The 26561-nt window shown below is 37.8% G+C and overlaps 1 protein-coding gene and 1 long non-coding RNA gene across 11 annotated transcripts in view; one reads left to right on the forward strand and one right to left on the reverse strand.

The window, feature by feature from the left end:
- The window catches only part of LOC139969971 (uncharacterized), a 480181-nt gene that overhangs the window by 375788 nt on the left and 77832 nt on the right, over positions 1–26561 (reverse strand). The gene's annotated exons all lie outside the window — the stretch shown is intronic.
- LOC139970311 (uncharacterized) lies at positions 9412–22871 on the forward strand. Of its 10 annotated transcripts, none has more exons than XR_011794101.1 (6): positions 9412–9560; positions 11613–11740; positions 12945–13004; positions 13445–13501; positions 16726–16795; positions 20664–22871. It is a non-coding gene; the product is annotated as an uncharacterized lncRNA (long non-coding RNA). The 10 variants fall into 10 exon arrangements; XR_011794099.1 differs by having other exon boundaries at positions 12948–13004; XR_011794102.1 differs by lacking the exon at positions 9412–9560 and adding an exon at positions 9632–10582 and having other exon boundaries at positions 12948–13004.

Genomic DNA, 26561 nt, shown 5'->3' on the forward strand with positions numbered 1-26561 from the left:
ATTAGAAATTTGGGGTTCATATAAAGATGAACAACTTCATTGGCCTGCTGCACCAAACAACGTTAAAAGTACCTAATTAGAAAGTGTGCTGACCAAGTTAGTCTAATCCATAGGATTGCAAACATGTTACCAAGTTTTGCCTTTTGTTTTCTTTATGGATAAATTTCCAAATAGTATTCAACTTTAAAACAAAAGCACCTTGCAATAAAATGAATGAACTTGCAATTATTGAGTCATTTTAGCATAAGCTTGTGTATCTGTGAGCAATGAAATAACTGTTGAGTAAATATTAAAAAGGTAAACTCAAAAACAAGGGATTTTATCGTTTGCATTAAAACATCTAGTTCAGATATGTTTCTTATTGTCTTTGTCTTTATCTCCTCATTAGGTAAATGTGGATTAATCAGTCTTGAGACGATCTTTGGGGGTCACATGATGTGGATCTTGCACAGAATGGTTTACAATATGCTGATGGTAATGATTAGTGTATACTTAGAGTATAGCAGGACTGGTAAGCTGGGTTGTAGTTATAATTAGATTTGATTCTGAAGAAGAAAGTGATTTTGTTACTGCCTAATCATGCTGGAACAGTAAATGTTTTGAATATTGCTTGATCAGCAAACTCCCTAAGGGCCTAGGGAAGAAGATATAAAGGCTTCAGTCTAACATTCATACACCATATATTAGGCAATGCATGAGATACATTGAATTGCTTACCACTGTGTAAAAGTACACAAGGAGGTGTATGTGTTTAATATCCAGGTCCATTTCTTTGTTTTGTGTATTCAGCATAAATTAAGGAACAAAATATTCAGATGACTTGATCCCTTCTAATTTATCAGTGTGTCATAGTGTTGGGTGGCAGGTAATGGTAGTAATCAGTCTTAACAGCGCAGCCAGACTCCTCTGGATTGTCAGCCTAATTGCCGCAAATAATAGCCAGTAATATGTATGGCAGACTCATTAACAATCAATTTAATTCATAAGTGCATGTACCCTAACAATTAAATAGAGTCACTGCACACAAAGTGAGACCCATACACACACTAAGTTAGAACCATACCCACACTAAGTTAGAACCATGTAGAATGACTAACATGAACCATAAAAATCTCTGTTTCCATCCTAACCTTTCCTACCCTTCCTTTCTCAGTACATCTAAAACCCAATAAAATTGATTTGAAATTTAAATCTGAAGATAATCTAGGTTTTATGTCATTTGTCAATTAGCTATATACTAAGGGATAACAAATGGAAGTATTTAGTGGGTTTACTGTAATGTGTGGATATGTTGTTGTCAGTCAGTAATACAAAACATGCATGTAGCTTCTGGACCATATGCATGTCCTCAGACTAAAAACCAAAGTAATTCAGAATTCAATTCTTAGCCATTGGTCAACAGTGTTGAAGGATTCTCTTAATGTGTCCTGTTTAAGATGTACATTATTTTGCACTTCAGTTATAATACAGACCATTTAAGCGATAATTCCAGGAAACTCCAGCACATGTGCTTTCTACATTTATTTTCTGTTGCAATACTATGGAAGATAGCTCACAAATCTGGTAGAAAATTTCCAGCAATTGTCAAAAGATGTCTTTTATCGGGGTGGGGGGGGGCTACACAATTCTTGGAAGGTAACATGGAGTTGATTAGTTACCACTACAAGTGTTGTAATTGCTTACATCAGATGCAAAACATATTCCTAAAAACAATATATTTGCTGCCCTGAGATACACCCTATAATACTCATATATACTTATTAATAAGACACAAGGGAAGACGTTGATGTATGTTACAAAAATGATCACAGACCTGATGAATTTTCACCTGATAAATCTAGTGAATGGAAAGTTGAATTATTGTGTATTTTCTCTTTAACCTCCAGGTGATACCGTTCTGAACATTTCTTCTGCACATTTCCTCCAAGAAAGTGAAAGAAAAAGTCAAGCTGGGACACATTACTGATGACATAACTACCTTTGTGGATGTGAGTCTTCACATGATAATTTCTAACCAGTCAGTTTGTGAAATGGTAATGGGCTGTGTTGGGTTCCTTTGATGAAATCTACAGGCTATATATAGGTGAAGACAGCTTGCCTAATTAGCTCTATAAATAACATCAAATGACATTTTTAATATTCCACTTGTTTAATTGTGTAGAGCTAACAAACTTGACTGAACACAACTACTATATTGTAGTATGCAGTGGTGGATTGAAGATTTCCCTAAAGTGGAGACAGCTACTGATAGTTACCTAAATTAACAGTTCATCAGAAAACTTCAACTTCTGTAGAAAATAAAGATTGCCCACATGCCAGGCAAGCTAATAGAGCGGGAGCCCAGAGGGGAGGGGCATTTTGGGGGTCTACTGGCAGGGGTACACCACTGATATAAATTACTGGAAATGCCCAGCCCTTAGATATAGAGTCCTGCCAATCATTTTTCCAGTATTTTTCAATTGGTTACCTCATGAGTTGACCTAGGTCAGTGAGGGGATGGGCATTTTGGGGTCTAATGGCAGGGGTACCCCACTGTTATAAATTACTGGAAATGCCCAGCCCTTACATATAGAGTCCTGTCAATCATTTTTCCAGTAGTTTCAATTGGTTACCTCATGAGCTGACCTAGGTCAATGAGGGGATGGGCATTTTGGGGGTCTACTGGTAGGGGTACCCCACCAATATAAATTACTGGAAATGCCCATCCCTTACATATAGAGTCCTGTCAATCATTTTCCAGTAGTTTTCAACTGGTTACTTCATGAACTGACCTAGGTCAATGAGGGGAGGGGCATTTTGGGGGTCTTCTGGCAGGGGTACCCCACCAATACAAATTACTGGCAATGCCCATCCCTTGTATCTGAAGTCCTAACCATCATTTTCCAGTAGGTTTCAAGTGGCTACCTCATGAGCTGACCTAGGTCAGCCGTGAGGGGTCAATTATTGATGACTGGCAGGGGTACCCCACCACCAATAATTACTGGCGATGGCCATTTGTTGCTCTTGGGGCCATACCTGACACATTGTACTTACTTTGTTGTGGTTACCATGAAAGCTGATCTAGGTTAGCTTTGAGGTGACTTTAAAATTGCTCTCCCAGCCACACCCACCACACCCGGTTTGCCAGTCGTCTGGTTTCATATACAGGAATGCACTGTGAACGTTGTGATGTACAAGGCAATTGGTTACCTTCCCAGCTAACCAAACCCTCTGGGCTCCCGGTCTATAAGTTTTTGTAGTGTGTACCTTGATCTGATCAGGGATGTGTTTGAAATTGAGAAACTATGAAGTATCAAGTCTTTGAAGTTATATGTGCATTGCCACCTGTGGGTTACTCCCAAGATTATATGGCAAGCTGTAACATATCAACCCAAACTTATTATCAGCATATTGAGTTACCATGCAGGTACATAGACAGTTTGTTGGGTACTGAGGACTAAACTGATGAATGCTGAATTCCATATTTCTAGAATGAAATACTCTTGTAGAGATCAATCAGTTACATAGAACTGTGTTATACATATTGTGTGTTCATATGTGAGAACCATTGTGTAGGGTAGCCAGCAATTTCACAGTCATCGTATACCCATATCTGTAACTTTGCTACCATTTCTAATACATAAATAAGGAGATGTTGCCGTAAGTCTGTATATGGATTCTAATTGCTGTCCACAAACTTAAAGTAAGCTGTGTTAAGTCAACAATATTGTTGTGCCATGTTTTTACATTACTTTATGTCCTGTTTTCAGTGTCGAGAGAGAGGGGTAGCAGAACCTGTTCAGTTGCTGTCCAATCCACAATATTACTCTCCATACACCAGACCGGCATCTTTTTACAAACTTAGGAGATGCCTTGTGCATTGCATCTTAGCTCTTGATTTCCGTTAACCCTACATCTATATTATTATCATATTCTATACATCTGTTTATTCTGTTCTATGTTCTCTTCTAGTCACATTTTTCATTCATGTTTCTTGATTACTATATATGGTTATATTTATTATTCTATCAATACTGCTGTAGTGCAATGTTGGTCTTCGTAATAAATAGTAAGAACTGTGGTCGTGCTATAAACAATACTTCCTCAAGCTGCTGAGTGATAAATATATTAACAAACAGACTGTATACTTCGCTTCTGTCCATGATGTAGGCCCAACCATTCATAATTCATGTTCGCCTCTATTAACATTAGCTTGAAAGGTAATGTTACACCTAATTAATTAGAATGAAATGAATTCCAATGATGGTTAGCTAAGACTAATGATGTAATAAAACCCTCTCATGTTTATGAATATGGTTGATGATTATTCATGAGATGCTGATTATTGTGTTTACTGTTGCACTTAATTCCTCTTTTCTTGTTTATTATTCCCAGAAAGTTTTCCGTTGTTAATTTATACTTGTATAATTATACTTTACGTATAATATAATAAATTGTTAGAGAAGTGGAGAGAGAGAGGGGAGATGGAGAGGGTGGGGATGGAGGGAGATGGAGGGGTTTGAGGGAGGGGTTGGGGAGTTGTAGAGGGTGGGGGTTTGAGGGGTTTGAGGGAGATGGAGGGGTTTGATGGAGATGGAGGGGTTGGGGAGTTGGAGAGGGTGGGGATGGAGGGAGATGGAGGGGTTTGAGGGAGGGGGTTAGGGAGTTGGAGAGGGTGGGGGATGGAGGGGTGTGAGGGAGCTGGAAGGGGTTGGGGAGATGGATGAGGTGGGGACGGAGAGGGTGGGGATGGAGAGGTTTGAGGGATATGGAGGGGTTTGATTGAGGGGGTTGGGGAGTTGGAGAGGGTGGGCGATGGAGGGAGATGGAGGGATTTGAGCGAGGGGGTTGGGGAGTTGGAGAGGGTGGGGGTGGAGGGGTGTGAGGGAGATGGAAGGGGTTGGGGAGATGGATGAGGTGGGGATGAAGGGGTTTGAGGGAGATGGAGGGGTTGGGGAGATGGAGGGGTTTGAGAGATATGGAGGTGTTGGGGTGATAGAGGGGGTTGAGGAGATGGAAGGGGTTTGGGAGAGCGGTGGGGATGGAGGGTTTGAGGGAGATGGTGGGGGTTGGAGAGATGGAGGTGGTTAGGAAGATGGAGGGGGCGATGGTTATATGGAGAGATGGAGGTGGTTAGGAAGATGGAGGGGGCGATGGTTATAAACAGTACTTTTTCTTTCTTTCCTAACAGAGTCAGTGCATTGTTCTTTACATGCAGTAGTTTAGTATGCAGGGCCGTAGCCTGCGCAGGGGTAGCTGCCCCTTGAGATTTACACTTTCTAAATGAAAGTAGGCCTACGATAAATGTTCATATCATTTCTTCTGATTTAATTAGTCTGTAGTGTGCAAACTCTGAGATTCTAGGCACGTATTGTAGGAATGGCGGTCAAATAACATAAGGTTTACTTTTACTGCTCATCACGTATATATGCACGATCTCTGATGCGACTACTGTTTCTGGTGGTTTTCAGAGGAGAGGGGGGGGGGCGGGATGGGAGCAGAAGGGGATTATAATAAAAATAAAGGTAGAGAGCTCCAAAGATTTAACCTGCATGAACAGTGTAGCAGTCTTACGTGAAACTATACGGTTCATAAATATACTTGTTACGTATGTTTCACTGTTATCCTCTATATTAGTGCCACAATGTTTTACTAAGAATAATAAGGCACCGTCCCCTACACGGTCCACTCACTCAGCTCATTCCCCCTCCCCTACCTGCAGTAGGTCCTTAGATAGTGTCATGACGGTCCCTTTTTGGAAATGACCAACCCACTCAAATTTCTTGAGAAAGCACCTGGTACCGTATATCCGCACATCAAAGCATCGCTATGTAACATTTGGACGATACATTTTTTCTCGATGTTCCTTAACTGCTGCTAAGAATTCTACCCAGGCTACGGCCCTGATGTTTATCTTTATTTTTATGATTTGTTGTTTCCAATGAAGTGAATGTACCTAAATACCAAATAGTGCTTTTCAAATGTACTTATAATACCATATGTGTGCATGTTGTAGATGTCTGGATAACAAGATATTCTTGTGTGCAAAGTTTAAATGCTTCCTTTTGGGTTTAAGTTTCAATCTGAATAATCATGATTAATGCCATAAGTTACTGTACATCAGGAGGTGAAATATATAATTAATTCAAGTCTAATCTTGTCAAATGTGACTTTTATTAAATACATTTATGAATGACTTATCAATTCAGGCACCAAACAGAAGTAAACCTGAAGATTTGTAGATTCCGACCCCTGGACCCTGGCGGGGATTCGCCCCTGGACCCCACCCCAAAAGGCTTTGCTCGCCGACTCCTTCAGTTTTATGCATGTACCCTTATTTATGCCCCCCTCCCCACCCAACTCTCAATTCGGATTGACGCTCTTGAACAGAGCATTTTCTATTTTAGCTTAAAGCAGCTGGTTGTGTTTGTAGCTTTATCTCCTACGCCTATATAGTGGTAAACTAACACTTTCTGCTGTTAATTTGTAGTAATAACTGATTAGTGAAACAATATGTTCGCAAAACTCGAGTCTGTCACATCTCAAAGCAGTATTATCTAAAAATCCGGTGTTACCATCCTCTATCGTTTAGGTGGAAGGGGAGGGGGGGATTTAAAATGAGATGTGAGTTTTGTCCACCAGGAATGTTGAAATTAGACAAGAAGTTGGAGGATTTGCAATATGACTTGTATATTTGAGGCCTAAGTTAGCGCTGAGGAAGTATCGTACATGGAATGTGTAGCATTCGTTCATTTCGCTCTGTTCTGAGTCACTGTGTACCTGCAGTGTTAGAAGACACTTAAGTCCATGCAAACAGATATGCAATCATCGTGTAATGTTTACTTGTAATGGCGATAAAAAACAGAATATATATCACGCTACTCACATTATTTATTTAGCCTTCCCGTCACTCGATATTTACATAACAAACAAACAGTTTACTATATTACTGATATAGAACTTTATCTGTTGATACGTTGATCCTACAGGTATGCATATTCTATATTAGCATCGTGCATACACATCAAATACGAACAATTCGATAATGAGGGGGCTTCCAAATTGTAACATGGTGCTCTCTCGAAGATAGCTGCTTAATTATAGCACAGAGTTCTCTCATTGACAGTTCCTGTTATACCAGGGAGCTCTCTCAGTGAAGTTCCCTAGTTATAACAGGGAGCTCTCTATGTAACAGCCCCCTTGTGATAGCATGCAGCTCTTTCTAAAATAGATCAAGTTAAACCATAGAACTCAGTGACAGCTCCTTGTTTCTCTTCAGTCCGTGACAGATCTTTGCTAGGTATGAAGCTACACAGGCACTACATTATATGACATAGACGCCATGAACCACAGCTCCCTGCATGGGGTCATAGACAGCAGGATTTCAAAAGTGGAGGACAAATTCAAAATTTCCCACGGATTGATTTAGTTAGGTTCCTGAACCTTTGTAGCAGGACTAGAGGCGAAACAAAAATGTTATGAGGATGATGCCCTGTGGTGGGGGGGGGGGATATAGTATCTAATATCCCTCTCAATATTTGGTGGCATATACTTTTTTCTTGTGGCTAAAATAATGCGTAAGATTATTTATCCAAATCATATTTGGCGGAGGCTAAAACTTCATCCAACACATGCTGCATGAGGTAAATGACACTTCGTGGTCGTTTCTTTGACCTGTGACCGCAAAGCAAGTTGTCACTCATGATTATTATCATAATATCTGTACATCTCTTGTGTATGAGTGCACAATCATAAATATATATATATATATATATATATATATATATATATATATATATATATATATATATATATATATATATATATATATTATATATATATATATATATATATATATATATATATATATATATATATATATATATATATATATATATATATATATATATATATATATAGTTATGAATGCGGGCATATGTTTACATTCGTGGGTGGTAGCTGGGGCCTATGTGTACCTTGGGCATCTGTTTACCAACTTCTTGGTAAACATAAGTCTGAGACATTACCAGTTCAAATATCGTGCGTTGTGTAAACAAATTTCACTTCGAATGTAGACAACATGATGGTATTTATCAGAAATTAACTTAGAATTAATTGTATGTTCTTGCGATAAAGAGCATTTTCAGTGCAAATCTGAGCCTCACTCAGCAGTGTATATAACGTTATTTTCGCATACGGTGTATGTAGGATATATGTTAACCTCAACTTTCCGCTCAATATACGGGAAAACTAGGATATATATATCAGCGACATCCCGAATTTGTATTAAAGACACATGATTGCTATTCTTGGTGAAATTTGGAATATTCTGGATGTAAAATAACGAAAATTGGCAATTTTAGACCATCGCAGTACGAGACTTGTAACGACATGGCGCCATCAACCGTTTAGACGGTTACATCTCTATGTTCCGACGTCTCTATGTTCCGACATCTCTATGTTCCGACATCTCTATGTTCCGACATCTCTATGTTCCGATGTCTCTATGTTCCGACAACTTTTTTTGGACTCTAATTTTTTTTTACCCAAATTTTTTCGGACTCAATTTTTTTTGGACCAAATTGTTGACCAACATGTTTTCGCACCAACTTTTTTCGGAGCAAAATTATTTTAGACCAATATATTTTTATGACCAAATTTTTTTTGGACAAAATTTTTGACACCAACATGTTTTCGGACCAACTTTTTTCGGACCAAAATTTTTTTTGACCACTGATTTTGGTCCCAAAAAATTTGAGTACAAACAATTAAATTTCGGGTCACAAGCAATTTTCGGTCACAAGCACTTTTTGGGTCATAACAAACTTTGGGCCCTTTTTTTCCTGAAAAAAAATTGGTGCGTCCAAAAAATTGTGTCCCCCAAAAAGGTAGGTCAGAAAAAATGTTGGTCCAAAAAAATTAAATCCCCCCCAAAAAAAATTGGGTCCCAAAAATTTGGAGGCCCAAAAAATTAAGTCCCCCCCAAAAATTTGGTCCGAAAAAATTTTGCTCAAAAAAAATTAGAGTCCAAACAATTTGTCGGAACATAGAGACGTCGGAACATAGAGACGTCGGAACATAGAGACGTCGGAACATAGAGACGTCGGAACATAGAGACGTCGGAACATAGAGACGTCGGAACATAGAGACGTCGGAACATAGAGACGTCGGAACATAGAGACGTCGGAACATAGAGACGTCGGAACATAGAGACGTCGGAACATAGAGACGTCGGAACATAGAGACGTCGGAACATAGAGACGTCGGAACATAGAGACGTCGGAACATAGAGACGTCGGAACATAGAGACGTCGGAACATAGAGACGTCGGAACATAGAGACGTCGGAACATAGAGACGTCGGAACATAGAGACGTCGGAACATAGAGACGTCGGAACATAGAGACGTCGGAACATAGAGACGTCGGAACATAGAGACGTCGGAACATAGAGACGTCGGAACATAGAGACGTCGGAACATAGGGATGTCACCGTTTAGACACAGCACAGACGTATACACTGTTCGTACGTACACGAAGTAGGCTACGACTGTTGTACACATCCTGTATATCATCCAGCAACGTAAGTATCTCATTTTAGCTGTAATTTTATCGGTGAAAGACTACCGATAAGGTGCTCACTTGAAACCAAGGCTTACGCATTGCCTGAATATCCAATATACTTTATATACGTCGCCACTAACAGCAGTATTATTGGATGGAAATTGTGCATATTAGCCGGTTGTATGGCATACTGTACCTTAGGCAAGCCTAAGCTAGGTACTATAGGGTAGGAGGTATCGAGTGTGCCGAGCCGAACAAGTACCTATCTCTGACATTAGGCTACTTGTTTATATTTGAAGGTCATGAGTAGGGGGCTTTGGGGCTTCCTTGCTGTTCTAAAGAATTGTAGCCTAAATTTACGTGTTACTACTACTAGTATCATGGTGGGATAATTGACGCACTTAAGCCTATAGGATTTGATCAACGATGTACAGTACTGTATATCAAGGAAAAATCCAAATCACTCAACTGTATGTGTTTTTCATATGTGTAGTTCCTCAGAAATGTAATGATCTCTAAATATTTAGGGTTCTGTGCTTATGCACTGTACAATTGAGCAGAATTTGACCTCAAAATGTCTGCCGTGTCAAGTTCTTTCATGGCCGTGGCTATTCTTACGACGAGTCGTAACAATTATTTATAAACTATTCTTACGACAAAGGCAAATTCAAGTGCAGTAAAGTAAATAAAGCAACTGCCATGTAGTAGGGGTAACCCTAACCCTAAACATAACCCTAAACCTCAATCCTAACCCTTACCCTAACCGCAAATTATTGTTACTCCTCGTCGTAAAAATAGTACTCCTGGTCATGAAAATAGCAACTGCGCATGCGTAGTCGAAAATTATTCTTACAACTAGTTGTAAGAATAGCCACTTTGTTCTTTCATACCCCTAAATTGACACATTCGTTGATAAGCTAACTGTAGTGTAGTGTAGTGAGGCCTTAGTATACATCAATTGACTTTGTATGCAGTTTGCTATGCTCTGAGCCTCTAAGCTCAGACAGGTCAGGTCCCAGAGATAAGTGGTATCATATTGAGGTATTGTTGGTTATTTTTAGGGTGTAAGATTCCAAATGACCAAGAAACGTGCAAAACTGGGTGGAGGGTGTTAAAAGCTTAAGAAAAACCACAATTTGGTCAGCAAATAGCTGAAATGGATTCAAGCTGATGAAATATGTAATTCTGCTACACTGCAAAATGTTTAGGTGGCCTGCTGTATCGTTGCTAGTAATATTTGAAGGTGTGTCAATTACGAGGGTGCGTCAATCATGAAGCCTTTACTATACTACAGTTAGTTACTACTGCACGTGTAATGTACTGCATTAAATGGTGATACCTAGTACTAGGTACTGCAGTACTACTACTGGTAGTCCTACAACTTACAAACTACGTGTAGGCTAATCAATCGCAAATTCAACTAATTCAATGCATCCTCACTAAGAAAGTAAGTATCCCATTTATCATGCTGGCAAATCAAAGCAGCTGTCACCACTGCCATTACCACTCAACAATTTGAACAATAAAGTACTACCGTGGTATTGGCCATTTTCGTTGAATAAAGGACCCAAGGAGTTCTCAATCATCATATTTTTCTGATGAAATGCAATTGGTTTTTGATTTGTTAGTGCAATGTGAATTGTGTAATTTCAATTGAACAATGCTTTGATAGGGAAATATTGGAAGGTTTGGCTGTCAATAAATTTGAGCTTAGGCTGGACAATTGTTTAATCAAAATCTTCATGACTTATGGAAGTGGATTGACTTCATTTTAGTCCATATAAGATTGTATATTCAATCAACAGGGAACATAATGAGAATGCTCACGCTTCAACCTACCTTTTGGAGATAAAGCCCACCAGCCTGCTATGCTTGACTAGTCTAGAATTTTTTACTCATTTATGGCCAGACACAATTGTTCAAATAGTGCAGATTAGAGAAGGGTGTCTTTGAACTCAGTCACATCTATGTATAATACTCATAGAGTAACATAACATATCCTAGGCCTATACTGTTACTTTAGTCTTAGAAGAGTTGTGACCATCCATCTTACACCTATTTTGTATTTCAGACCTGTAGATGAAGTTATGTCCAAGATTAAGAAAAACTAGCCATTTGCAGGCAGCTACTGTATTAACTACTGCAAAGAGAAAACAGATCACACTTCATTGACATCTTGTTGGATAGATGACAAAATAGGTACAGTACATTGTTAAATTTTGTATCTTTTCCAGTTAAACTTAGTACAAAGCATTTTGTCAGAGCTTATATGTAACTTAAAGTGTGCTTGCTGTATTCCAAGTTCCAACATTCAACATGCCAACTCTACAAGAGATAATGCTCAAGCCAAGCTAGACATGATCTGAACCTCTCAGAATCAATCAGTTTAACAACATTTATTTTTTCATCGTCTTTGCAAACTGAACTGTACCAGAAGAACACATACTAGTGAAAAACATAAGAAGAATGATGTATATATTTCCAGGCTAATTTGAAGTCAGAGCTTTTTTTTTAACTTCTACAGTCTACAGCTAGAATGTAATCTCATAAGCTTTTAAAGTGATAGCATGCTTAATATGGGGCCAGTAAGTACAGATCTTTAAGATACAATTAGTTGATTTGTTGCAGTTTCTGTGATCATGGGAGATGTATACGTCTCACATCTCAATTGCTACACATACCAATTTTCTTGCAAAATTTCAAGATTTTGTGTCATGTTATATACAGAAAAGGTCTTGATCCGGCTGCAATAGTCTCTTTAAAGCTTTGATATGAGATTGATATAAACTAGTGTTTGCACAAGTAACCCAAGTACCCGCCCAACTGATTGCTACCTGGTTCCGAACATACTACCCGGTTCCGACGTAAAATGTAAAGTTATATTTTTGTACAAAATGTATAAGTTTGTTCAGGAAACCTATTGCCGCATTGTGTTTAATGTTTGCCTCAATGCCCCCGAAAAATAAATTACAGTTACTGTAGAAATGTTGATACGACTTGAATCCATAGTCGCCATAGTCACAAGCTGCTACTGTATTTCATCAGTAAACACGTCTGATTCTTCAAGAATTAATGTATGTTACGCCTAATGTTCAGTTGTAACATAAGAACAGGCCTCGGAATATGGCCAATATTTTTACTCAAAGTAATGATGCACAAGTAAGAGCAAACTTCCCAAGTTAAAAAGCAACATTGGAGTAGTTTTTAGTTGTTATGATTTTTTTATGTTATGTTCTGTCTGGTAATGTTCTACAGTAATTCTAGAGAAGTTACCACAGTACCGTTAGGTACCTGAACCTCCCCCCCCCCCTTCTCCTTCATATCTCTACTTACATCAATTCTTTAAAGTGCATTGAATTTCATCTATATTAAAATCAATTGAGGAGTATTTGTTTCTCTTTAGCAGCCAGAGAATGAGGAAGAAGCTACAGACAGTGATGTCAGAGATAACTCTGTAGTACCCGTAAGTTTTTGTTGCACTTGTTTTTCATTCTGTTGTTTCGGACAAATTTGTTTATAAGTCAGGTAAGTTGCAGACATTTATGGATATGATTGCACCTGTGCACTAGCTCTTTTTACCACACAGAAAAGTTATACTCTGATAAGCCCTTTCTCTGGAGAGTTAAGACTTTGTATTTCTGTGGAGGTGTGAGTGTGTGGGGGGGGGGGGAGGGGGGATAGCATGGGATTGGCTGGTAATCAGTTTGTTCATGGCTGAGTGCCTGAATTTCTTGCTGTCAAAAGTTCTTGCAGTCAAAAGTTTGCTGACTACTGGTTTAAGTACACTGGTTTGAAACCACAAACCTATTTCATATAAAATACACTTATATTTAGTGTTGCCCTTTATTTAAAATACTCTTTCATTATACTTCATTCAAATCTACAAAATGAAATTTCTTCCAGGCAGCGACCAATGACAGTTCCAGCCTGGAAAACATGTCCTTTTGTGGCCTTTTGAAGGTAATCCTTCTGCTTTATTGATCATCTAAGAAAGATTCATCAATAGACTAGGCTGTGTAAAACAGAGCAATATAAATCATGCTCATCTAATCAATACTGTAGTTCGTTTAACAGCCTTTACTGTACATTAACTTTGACAAAGGCTTGCTTTTATTTTACAGTATTGATTGATTGTTTACTTGGTTGATTAGTTGGTTATGTTTGATTATTTAAATATCTATTTTTATTGCAACCCCATTAAAAGAAAACATTTAATAAAATGGATAAATCTAGGACTATGTCAATGTGTTAAAACTATAAGATATCTCTTTGCAATTGCAATGCAAGAAAGCAAATTGCAAAAACACGTGTCAATTGAGCAATAGGATCTATGCTACATGACCCTAACCTGCTAGGATCACCTTAAATAAACTTAATGTTGACATTGTAAAAATGTGTCAGAACTCATTCATGCTTGCTTCATATGTTATTCCATACAGATAGCAATTATCCCCTACTCATAACTTAAAGTTAAACCAGTCCATGATGAAATGTTGAAAGGAATAATATATCCTAAAGTATTCACTAGAAAGCGGACAAGTCAATACCAAATAATTGGAAAAAGGCAAAAAGAGTACTGCATAGAATCCAATATTAAAGCACTATAGTGAGGTTGATCTGTATACATCTTATTGCCATTTATGCATTTGGGATTTTTAGTGGGTAAACTTCATGTTCATTGTGTATCTGTAAATGTTTGTTCATTCATTCAATAACTTTAAGAAATTGTGTATGCCCAGTTAGAATACTCACTCTAAAACCACATTGAGAGTTGCCTCCTCTGTTGATTGCCTAATTTTGTTACTGCAGGCAATACTGCATGTGCAGAGGTTAACATTGATCCCTTTTGACCCTGTTTGTAATGGGGAGAAACATTGGGGCTGTGAAAAATTATCCCTTGGCTTCTGTTTTGCAACAAATGGCAAGGGGATGGGGAATTTCTTGTCCTATATTGCTCTGTACGTACATTAAGGTCAAAAATAGCAGTGCTAGACATTTCACTATTAATATAGCATACTTAATAATGTTGCCCCACTCCAAAACATCTCCCCTTTCTATTCAATCTCGACCCTACCCCTCATCTAAACCTGTTAAGCAGACCCAATGCAAGATAACATTGAAAGTTTCCTCCCTTTTAGATTGCCTTATTATGTTATTGATAACTTTCAATTATGAAGAGGTAAACATAGACCCCAATTATACATATTTGCAATGGGCCACAGGGATTTATTGTGGGCTATCAAATATTCCCCCAGCTGGCTACCATCTGGAAGCTAAGGGTAGATTTCTTGGTGGTCCTGATTTATCCCCCCCCCCTTATCCTCCCCTCCTTGTTTGGCTAAACTACAGGATATATCCCTACCCTACTTTTCTTCTTTTTATTATCTAACCGATTTAATTTCACGGTAGTATTCTTAGATATACTTCCCAATATACCTTTGCCTATATGTAATAATGTTCACCTACTCCCAAATATCTTTGTCACATTTTTCCTTTAATCTCTACCCTCACCCATTCTCCATGCCCTCGTATGCATGAAACGATGTAAAATCAAATTGAGAGGTGCTTCCTTTATTGATTGTCTAATTTTGATAACTGCAATACTCAATGTGTATAGGTTAACAGAGACCCTATTTTAAACTGTTTCCAACGGAAGGATCGGAGAGGGGGGGGGGGTGATCATTGGGGCTCTGAAGTGTACCCCCAGCTGGCTTCCATCTGGAAGCTGAGGGTAGACTTCTTGGTGGTCCTGATTATGTTTTTAAGTCTTCCCTGTGGATGCTCTGCCTCCCCCCCCCCCCCTTGTTTGTCCAAGCTACTGGGCATATTCCTGCCCTGTTTTTTTCTACCTAAGGGATGAACAAATGTCAGCGGTATTGTTTAAAAATCTTCTGTTATACCTTCCATCTGGAAGCTAAGGGATGACTTCTTGGCGGTCCTGATCCCCGTTTGATCCCCTTCCTTTTGATAAGCTACTGGGTATATCCTCTGCCTTCCTTTTTTGTTGCCTGGCTAATAAATTAATTTCAAAGGTGGTATTCCTATATACTTACCAATACCTTTGCCTATATGTACTTAAGTTATCCCAACCCAATATATTTCTCTTGATCACTCTTAATGTATAGAGGTTAAAGATGTATAGGCCCCTAACTAAATGCTATACTTGCTATATGATTTCAAACTGCACTTTTCCTGGAGGCATTACCCTCTAAACTTTTCCCATAATGCTAAATAAGCAAAGAAGATGGCTGGATGTCCCAGTGAGGTAAATTACCTTCAGGGTGGTAATATGAAGAGTATAAAAATTATGACCATATGCAATGGACCATATTTGAAAATTTTGCATATTTGGGGTCAATACAGCATACCTTTAACATAGACCCTTTTTACCCTGTTTGCAATGGGAGAATCATTCAGGGGCCGGGCTGTGAAACATTTCCGTTCTGTCTTGAAGCTAAGGATGTTGGGGGGGGGGGGGGGGTTTGTTGGAGTTGCCTTGACCTCCATTGCTTTGGCTATCCTGTACTTTGAGGTTAAAGGTAGCAATAGTAGTATTTCATTTATGTACTATTTTAACCCACGTTAAAGAACCCTCCCACTTTCTGTTCAATTCCTACATTTACCATCATCTACTCCTGGTATGTATTGAAAACCAATGCCAAATCACATTGAGAGATAACTCCCTTATTGATTTTGTAATGTTGTTACTTTCACACAAAATATTGTATACCTTGAAACTTTTGCTATAACCTGTATAGGTTTAGTATACACCCCATTGAAGGGTAGGGGGAATGGTGATGGCAAATGGGCTGTAAATTTGTATCTCTTGGCTTCCACTTCAGCTGAAGGGATGTACATACCACATAGTATATGTCCCACCTATTTTCTCTTGCTATAAGAATTTGACTCTCCTGTACAAAAAAAAAAAAATGCAATGACTCTCTGTAGAGTAAGCAATTACCCTGACATGTCACACAATTGAATAGAAGCATGCTGATAACAGCCAATCATATATGGTGTAAAATAGTTTTTGAATAATCTACCATTTGATTTTAAAATGTTGTATATAGGACTTTTGACATCATATACTATTTTAATTGTACATGATTTCATCTCATTCAGCTAGTTATGTTCAATCTTCCTGATCTTCCAAAATTATGATGTGTTGGATATTTGTTTTGCAGAAACACACACAAACTGACTGCAACAACAAGACAGATGGAAAATATTCAGTCTCTGAATCAGATGAGGATGGTGAGTTTGACTGTTTCTCCACAGGATTGTCCTTAGCCGGCTAACTAAATGTAGTACCTTGTAAATTTCCAGCTAACTGCACTCTGCTTGCTTTTATGTTATCTTTATGTTACTGTACAATAAACCACATATAAAAAAGTGAGGTATATGACTAGAACAGAACAACTGTTGAAGATATAATCTTATAGGTCATACTGCTGTATTGGCCCCAAATATAGCATGCTACCGCAAAAAAAAGTTTCCTACAATTATGTAATCCACCTGCCATGGTCGTAAAATGACCTCATTTTAACAGTTAGCCTGCACTGCCTGGCACATATCTTTCCTTGTATCAGAATCTTTGTGTATTGACACTGTCTTGTAAACTACACTGTCGACATATAACGATATATTACCACACAGTGTTTACACGAAGAACCTCACAGTGTCAAGCTGTGCAGACTACTTCATAGTGACCATCATCGAGGTAAATGAATCTGGAGAAACTATCACACAGTAAATACGCGCGTACCATGCATGGAGGGTCATGTGATGTGTTCCAGGGTGGTACTAATATATTACTCTCCCCATTACGCATGATGATTTCACCCAACTAGTACGTAAATGTGTACGCGTGCTTAGAGCAGCAGACGACACCCGTTACCTAGCAATAACCGTGCATGTAGCCTAACGTGATAGCTATATTCCCGTCGAGCAGCATTAGGCTCTGTCCCATGGAGAATTCCATGGTTGCACTGAACTAAACATTTCCCCACAGCAACACGTCCAGTTCAACAATCCTTTTCGACAAAAAATCGTTCTTGATAATACAATTCAGACATCGACATTTCCCGCTGCAAGCCCAATGTATCTGTACTTGTTCTGTGCCAGCATGTCTAACGTTAGCATATTAGCTATGAAGTACCAGTACCTTCTTATGCCGGTAGTTCCCATGTCCGAACCGACAAATCTTTCACAAAGTCACTAACACTATTCTCGAACTGCTACACAGAAATATCAGTTTGGTACCACCCTGGAACACATCACATGACCCTCCATGCATGGTACGCGCGCGCCCAATTGACATGAATCCTCCAGATTCATTTACCTCGATGGTGACCATCAGTGAAGGTGGCAGGTTGATAACATAATTACGAAACTTTCCTGGCTATTGCGTGCTATAATTGGTCACAACACAACAGATATTGCAATGTAGCATTTACACATACTGAAATACAAACTTTTCTTACTTTGGTAATAAACTGGAAACAACAATTAAGGCTATTTAGGGACCATTTTCATCTAAAGGCTAGAGGGTTCAGTTGAAATTCACTGCCAAAGTCTGAAAACCTCAAGTAGCAGTGGGTACATTGTTTAGATATTAACTCTTTATCTTTAGACATTGATCAATTTATAAAGAAGAATTCCACTCAAAAACTTGCCTGAATTCATCCTTTCATATACAAATTTAGTCAGACTATAATCAAGCATTCACATTTAAGCATGTCCGATATGAGGAGAAGAAAGAGCATGGGGAAATTCATCCTCATCACAGTAAGCTGGTCAACCATTAATACTCATTTACATAAGGACAAGCACACAATCTGTAGGCATACATGACACTTAAAGAGGGGGTGAAATGGACAGATTTATGAATCATCATTTTATATACACTCGTAGCTTTCCAATGATACACAATTTGTGTCAAACAAAGCTTGCATCCTTCAGGAATAAACAATCAAAAATTCTCGGGCAATAAAATCTTTCCAAAAAATTGTTGTATATATGGTCGAGGAACCCAGTTCACTTCCGAGACGCTTTTTTACATTCTTAAACTTCTGAGTACACACAACATTACACTGTTGCAGTGCTCTATAGTAATTGAGATTACCTGTAGGTGACTGGCGTTGTGTTATGATTTTAACGTAACAATTGGATGATACAACTTTAACACACAGGCTAGCCTGTTATAGAACGTCTATTAGTTAGGTCTAGACCCATGTTACTACTACTAGTACTATAGGGTTGCACTTGCACTGTAAGTAACACAATTTATAGAAGATTTGCTACTATGTTAAGTAGCAGGATCATTGACATTCGAGTAAATTTAACTCATATTATGGTCTTAATAATGGTGGTTTTGTCAAAATTCCGTCCAATTTCGGTTCAGGATAGTCCAACCATTCTGCTCGGGGACTTCCATCGGCAGCAACCCGTCTCGGCCATCGGGAACGTATTACAATTCTTCTGCAAGGGGCTCAATTGATAGGATAAAACACCAATATCTTCATCACCCTCAAAAACTATTTCCTCTTCTTCTTCCTCAAGAAAATAATTGTTGTCAAAGCTTTTGAATGTTCTGAGAGGTAAAGGCCCATTTCCTCGGAATCGGAAGATTCGGGAGATGACTTTTTCAGTTGATGAGGAGAGTGTGTTGTAGTTACCTGTACTTAGTAAACTGAATGACTCCGTAACAGTAAATATCGGGCAGTCGGCTTTGGCTGAAATGGTCCCTTTACTGACGTCATATGAACTGCAGGTTTTTTCACAAGTGTCTGCTCGGGAGTTCTCTGGGGAATACTTCGACAGCGAATTTCTGGCTTTGGCAGCTGCATTTACGGGAAGTAGTGAATGCATGGTGTTGAAGTAATGTAGATAAATATTTCTAAGACATGAAAATCCACCATTTCATCCCCTCTTTAACTTCCAAGTTATGTCTCATACAAGAGTTGAATTTGATTAATAAACTCATGTGTTTTTGCACCATATTGACTGAAAAAAGCTTGCTTTACTTTTGGAAATGTCAAGAAGTAAAACCATAGTCAACCAGGAAGCTCATAGCCCATAGTTTTTATGTCTATGTTACTTCAGATTTAAGACAATGAAGACTCGCCCCAAACCGCGTGCGGCCATCTGCAAAACTTAACTTTCTGTTGGTTGCAAGTGAAGTTTTGTTCGTGTCGCTTCAAAATGCCGACAGTAATGAAACGTGATACCGTGTTATCTTTAGCTGAACCTGAGATGTCCATTGCTGTATCGTGTATACACTGTGCCATGGGTATTGACCGCAGCTGTATGTACTGACTGTACACTAGTGTCTTATTACCGACGGTAGCAAGCTGTGTGTGTATTTTCTGGCATCGATGGTGGTGTCTAACACTTCTGTTACACCTCATTCGAAACTAGGTCAGATTACCGGCATTAGATGTTCTTTTTGCGCGAGTCTTCACACCCTTTAATTGCCGTCATAGTTTGTTTTGAGTCAGCCAGAATGAAAGTTTGAAACAGTTAAGTGTAGTAAAACAGAAATGAAGTATTTTGTTTTTCCTTTAAAATGTAGAAGCCTGTATTATTCATTCTCTTCATCGTTATGTACCGTTGCTACACAACATTGCTAATCTGTCACTCACATGTAATATTGGTTTATTGCAATGTGAAATCAAGTGGTGAAACACACAGAATGGACAAGAGTGGACTAACTACACTGTAAGACAAGACTGGACTAACTACACTGTAAAACTCCTTGTCCCTTAAATCATTCTGAAGCACAATATGGCTATGTTGATGAATAATCCAACCAGAGTTCATAAGTAATTTAGGCTGTTATCATATATATATCATATACCACAGGAAAATTTACACCAGAACCTGATGAAAGAAGCATGGAACTGGGAACACTTCGTGAAAGTTGTGAAAGTGTCTTCATCTGAATTTATTGAAATCTATATTTCTTTTTAATTAAAGAAGACATCAATGTCGATATCAGTAATGATTGGCTCTGTGTACAGTGAATGTAATTGGGCAGTTTGTGGTGACCGTGGGTGTTACCAATGCATTTGCAACCATGGTTTAAGTGCAATTTGTCATTTCTTTTACTTCTTATTTACAGCTCATAAACCGCTTCAGCAAAGGCAAGGATGTCCACAGAGATTGTCACAGTGCCCATTCTGTTTAAAGACCTTGGCTGGATCTCAGCTTTCTCGACAAAAAGAAATCAAGAACCATTTCAATTAAGAATTTTGACAAAAGGTGACCATATTTGACTATATAGCATATTTGGGGCCAATAGAGCATACCTTTGATACACTGTTCATTTCTATCACTTTACCTCCATTGATTCATTACTGTGAAATTTAATTTCTTATCAGTACAACTTTCATGTTTAATAAAAGCAAAATTGACAGTCTACTGTAAATGTGATGCCCATTTGGATGAATCTCAAATAATAGTTAAAGTAAATTTCACATGGCTTTACTCAGCTTAGTTTTTCATCAATATATCATCATGATACATTGTTGTTACACGATGCACATTACAAACATTGTACCATGGGTGATTCATTAAAATGTGTATATCTGATCATCACCACAATCTTCCTTCTTGCAGAGCATAAATCCTTTCTACTTTAGCTGTTCTCTTGTTGTTATGTGACTGTTCATTGCCAATTTTCTAAATTACTTATCAAAGTTTACTTATTTTTCAACTCACAATATTCACACAACACATTTTTCTTAGAGAGTTTTGTTTATTTTCCCTTCTTAATAGTTGAATCAATGTGCCACATTGGAATAAGAAAAGAGACTTTAAAAAGAAATAAAAAAGAAAAAAAGGTTTAGCAAGTTCAACACCAATTGACTGTTATTAGTCACAAGAAGTTCAACAAGATACTTACAAGTTTATACAATAGAAAGCAGTAGTGGCTCCTGCTGTATTTATCATTTAAGTCACAACAGGTTGAAACAAGTTTCATTGGAATTTGCTGTATTAATGGGGAGAAATCTGTCAATTCGATAAAACCAATAATAATTGATACCCTATTGTATGACACTTAGTTTGGCTCTTGTTTGTTAATCATAAGTGTCTGCATGTGTTATGTTGAGACTCTTGTCACTGAAGCTAATTATCACCAGTATAACTGTCTTCATTCTATAAATTGAATTATTATATTATATTGAATTGTATTGAGTTATTGTAATGAAATGACCTAATCTTAATCTTCATTTTTCATTGGATCATTTTGATCTCTGGAGTTGTTTTTGCATTGTTGACTTCAATTATTCAACAAGGATTTTCCTAAAAATATATGACATTTGCATTCAGTGTTGTAGCCATAATTGACATAATTTTGCATGAAAAAAGCACCTAATATACTGTCACACATTGAAATTAATTATCTCATGCATTCTGTGTTGTATCTTTGACCTCCTATGTATAAAATAACCAAGCATATAGTGTCAAGCATTGGAATTCTTCATTTCATTCATTTTGTGCTATAGCCACCATGTACTTCACTTAATGTTAAAGAAATAGCATACTGGTGCATTCTTCATTTCATGCATATGTATTGCAGCTATCTTTGATCACCTTCGCATGAAAAGAAATCACCAAACCTACTGTGAAAGTCAATATTGAGAATGACTTAAAATATGATATAGATAGTCCCACCATTCAGATGTAATTTTTTTATTTAAATGCACACTGAAAGTGCCTTTATACTTGGTATGTTAAGGATCATGTATGCACTTTTAACAGTAGAGTTAACAATTGAAATGGAAATAACTGGCTGAAAAATTACGCTTTAAGCATTGTTGTCTAATCATTCCAAGTAGCTGGAGTACTACTCAGTCTAGCACACATACCCCACTAGGACTTCTATGGCCTGCACTGACAATCCCATGTTCAAAGACATTCACAATTTATGAAGGACAAAAGGCATTGTAGTCAAGCCTAAGTGGTCTTGTGGAGCCAGATTCGCTGATAAAACATTTTACCCTTAGGTTTGCAGGTTAAAGAAAGCAGCATGAAAGCTTGAAAATAAAAGATAAAATAAAAAAAAAATTATATAAAAGACAGAAGGAAACAACTTAGGCTCATATTCCGCTATTTTGTAGTACCGGTACTATAAGATTTCAAGGCCAGAATTCTGCCTAAATTAAGCATTTCATAGTGATGGAATCCTCTGTTTCAGGTATTGTTTAAAGTGAACTGTCACAAATTGGTATTGTCCTATATGCATAATAGACCCATTCATTAATGGTTCATCCACCTGTCCTACTTTTGAATATATTTGTTAACTCACAATTGAAATATTATGTAACATCTTGCCAGTCCAAACGCTTTGCATAAGTTTAATCCTCTTGGGATTACATAACACAAGTAAAACCCTTTGTGTAGGTTAATAAATGTGACAATTAAAAAAGCATGAAGTTTGTCTTCATTTGTGTTTGTGCTTTTGTAATCTTTTGTAGATTATTTAGGCAACCAAATGGAACAAGATGGAAAATGTAGTAATTCACTTTGCAGTACATTTCCCCATCCTTATCTTTTTTCTACATTTAGACTGGAGAGGAATGTGTTTCTTCAAAGTTTCAAACACTCATTTGGAACAAATAATTTCAGCTTCATTGTTTGTTTTCCATGATTGAACCCTATACTATAGGAGAGGGGTGTTGAAACTGTCCAATTTACCTTGGCTATGTACCTAATGAGGTGTTATGTATCATCCTCCCTTTTCAGTGGCTGACCTGTCCATTCAGGTCAAGGTAGTAGCAGTCCTGGATATTTCACTTATACCATTTGTAAACTAAATGAACCTTCTCCAAAACATCTTCCTCTTTCTCTTAATTGCTGCCCTTACACATACTTCACCCCTGGTATGCAGTGAATCAATGTATCTGTCTTGCAAAAAGGGGGAGGTACAAAGCCTGCCCACTCATTAACAGTGTTCGATATTTCATTTACTTATGTTACCCAACTCCAAGACACCATCCCCTGTTTCTTCAATCTGTACCCTTACCCATTCTCCATCTCGTGCTATGCAGACCCAATGCAAACTCAAATTGAGAGCTACCTCCCGTATTAATTGCATAGTTTTGTTACTGTAATTCACAACTGAAATAGACCCTGAAAACTTTGATGCAATATCTGATGACAATAAATATACTGGTTAACATACACCCCACTTTTTGGACAGTGAAGCCTTTCCTGTTGTTTTAATGCAACTAGGCGGAGGGGGTTTTGGCCCTACTTTTTTTCTATGACCTGTACATTGTCATAAAAGTAAGTATTCCTAAAGCATTAACTAACAAGTTTGCCTATATATAATGTTTCACCACTCAAAATCATTTTCCACTTTGTGTCCACCCCCGCCCCCTACATCCCTGGCATGCACTGAAGCAATCCAAAATGACATTGGGAGCTGCCTCCTTTATTGATTGCATAATTTTGTTTCTTTCACACCAGATATAGACCTTCAAAACGTAAGTGCTAAATCTGATAACACTAAATATATGTGGAGATTAATATACACCCTTTTTTTGGTGGGGGGGGGGGGCTGTGAATCATTTCCATTTGTCTTTTATGCAACTGAGGGGAAGTGGGTGTCCTGCCTTTCCTTTAGTCTATGGGTTACCTGCACAAAGTTAGTATTCCAGGATAATTTAACACATAACTTTGCCTATATATGATTTTACACCACTCCAAAACATTTTATCCTTTGTGTCCAGGGCCCACCCTTACCCATCCTCTCCCCCTAGCATGCAGTGAACCAAAGCAAAAACACATTGGGGCTTCTTCCCTAGATAATTGCATAATTTTGTATCCTTCACACCAGATAAAGACCAGCCTACAACATTAATGCTATATCTGCAAATGCTAAATGTATGTAGATGTTAACATACACCCCAGTTTTGGGGGCTGTGAATTATTGCTCTTTAATTATGCTGTTAATGGAGGGGTGTGCTGGCCTTCCTTTTGTTTATTTGTAACCTGTACATTACATCAAAGTTAGTATTGTAGGATATTTCACTACAATAACTTTGCCTATATATAATGTTACACAACTTTGATACATTTTCTCCCTTGTGTCCAGCCCCACCCTAACTTCCCCCTCCTCCAACCCCTTCCACCCCCCACTCACCTTCCCCCTGCCTCACCTTCCCCCCTAGCACTCACCTTCACCCCTCCCACTCTCCTTCCCCCCCTAGCACTCACCTTCACCCCTCCCACTATCCTTCCCCCTTGCCTCACCTTCCACCGCCTCACACTCACCTTCCACTGCCTCGCACGCACCTCTCACTGCATCGCACCCACCTTCCACCCCCTGCCTCACCTTCCACCGCCTTGCACCCATCTTCCATCCCCTCCCACGCACCTTCCCCCTACCCACTCACCTTCCATCCCCTCGCACACACCTTCCACCACCTCCTACTAGCCTTTCCCCCTGCCTCACCTTCCACCGCCTCGCACACGCCTTCCACCACCTACTAACCTTTCCCCCTGCCTCACCTTCCACCGCCTCGCACGCACCTCCCCCCCCCCCCTTGGCATGCTGTGAACCAATGCAAAACATATTTGAAGCGTCCTCCCTTATCGATTGCATAATTTGTTACTTTCACACCAGATATATACCTTGATAGCATTGGTGCCATATATACTAACACTAAATGTATGGTGGTAAATAAACACCACAAAAATGGGATATGAAAAGCGCTCTGGGCATATGTTAACCGAAATGGATATACCGTTCCCCTATGGGCTATAGAATAACCCCTAAATAGTTTTGCCATCATAAACCCCCTGGTATTTGACAAGTGGTATACAAGGTACAACATGACACCCTTACCATAGTGTTTGGTCACATGTCCAAAAGGCAACCGATTCCCCACTTAGAAGGGTGTAAACATGTGTCCCAATCCAGTGCTATATATATATATATATATATATATATATATATATTTATATATATATATATATATATATATATATATATATATATATATATATATATATATATATATTTATATATATATATATATATATATATATATATATATATATATATATATATATATATATATATATATATATATATATATATATATATATATATATATATAATATAACGAAAATCCACGTTTACTCCAAAAGAAAATATTAATAGAGAAAACCAGAGAAATAAGATATGACTCATAATTGACAAATAAGGAGTAAGTTTTAGAAAATAAACCATGACTATACAGGAAGCGGATTAAGGAGCAAAGAACGGATTACATATGCTTGTAGAACTGGTAGTTGTTAAGGGGTCCCAATTCTTTGTTGAGGCCGGTGATGTGAGACTTAATACGAAAGATCCAATCGATTTCTTTGCGTTTACGTTCAGTAGTTGATTTGAAGTTCGAGGCAATTAAAATACATTTTAGGTTTTTTAGAGAATGACCATGAAGATTGAAATGTTCGGACACTGGGAATCCTGCACAATTATCACGAATAGATTTTTTGTGATTATTAAAACGTAAGCGTATAGTCATGGTTTATTTGGTTTTATATATATATATATATATATATATATATATATATATATATATATATATATATATATAATATATATATATATATATATATATATATATATATATATATACATACATATATATATATATATATATGTATACATATATATGTATATATATATATATATATATATATATATATGTATATACATATATGTATATACATATATGTATATACATATATGTATATACATATATGTATATATATATATATATATATATATATATATATATATATATATATATATATATATATATATATATATATATATATATATATATATAAATATATCACGATTTGCGCGAACAATTTTAAGGATGAAAGTTGCTAAGCGCCTGCACCCAATCAAATGCCCCCCCCCCCCCCTTCCCAATATTTGAGACAAATCGCCGCCCCTGTCAAAAGCTCTGCGAGAGCTCGCGTTTGTGAACACAAT

This window comes from Apostichopus japonicus, chromosome 7, assembly GCF_037975245.1.
Source record: "Apostichopus japonicus isolate 1M-3 chromosome 7, ASM3797524v1, whole genome shotgun sequence".
Taxonomy (NCBI): domain Eukaryota; kingdom Metazoa; phylum Echinodermata; class Holothuroidea; order Aspidochirotida; family Stichopodidae; genus Apostichopus; species Apostichopus japonicus.